Here is a 707-nt window from a genome sequence, read left to right as displayed (position 1 = left end):
AAGAGCTATTTCGTGTCGTCAATTTCTCACTACGTGTAAATGCATTGAACGGCGACAAAAGTACAAATATAAACGTTTTGCTTTCCTTTAACTTTAGACCTTTTTCCGTTGTTGCTCTGAGTATGCCAGGGCGCCCCCGAAGGAGCCACAGCGTGGCCGATTGTCGTCGAGGTCGAGAGCGAGCATCTCGAGGGGCGTTCCGGAGCGCAAGGGCGGCTCGACCCAAGGCCCTTCCCTGCGTCGCTCACGGCAGAGGGATGACCCCCACGCCCACGCCGCCCTCGTGCGCGCACATTGAAGTGATGAACTCCCACAGGTCGAGCTCCGGGTTGTAGACCTCCACCGTTGACAGGTTGGACACGCCGTCGTAGCCGCCGATGGCGTAGAGGCGGCCCATGTTGGCCACGAGCGCCACGCGGCTCCGCGTCACGCTCATGGACGCGATGAAGGACCACCTGCGCGGGGAGAGGGGGGCGCACCAGGAAATTAATAGATACATTGTGATGCGCGGAAATATTACAGTAATCACACACACACACAGTGTATATATGTGTATGTATGGAAAATATGAAATCATTCGTATCCATACCCATATACAGCACGTATACATAAATACATCTAATACCTATATGCAATTCCCGAAACCCACGCACAACCAACCCACCTCCACGACCACAAACCAACAAACACATATACAACGCACACAA

The 707-nt window shown here is 53.3% G+C and overlaps 1 pseudogene; it reads right to left on the bottom strand.

The window, feature by feature from the left end:
* Positions 1-8: 8 nt before the first annotated feature.
* LOC119591431 overlaps positions 9-707 on the bottom strand; it is a 23795-nt pseudogene continuing 23096 nt past the window's right edge.

Source organism: Penaeus monodon, chromosome 28 (genome assembly GCF_015228065.2).
Source record: "Penaeus monodon isolate SGIC_2016 chromosome 28, NSTDA_Pmon_1, whole genome shotgun sequence".
NCBI lineage: Eukaryota > Metazoa > Arthropoda > Malacostraca > Decapoda > Penaeidae > Penaeus > Penaeus monodon.
This window is presented reverse-complemented; position numbering and strand designations above follow the sequence as displayed.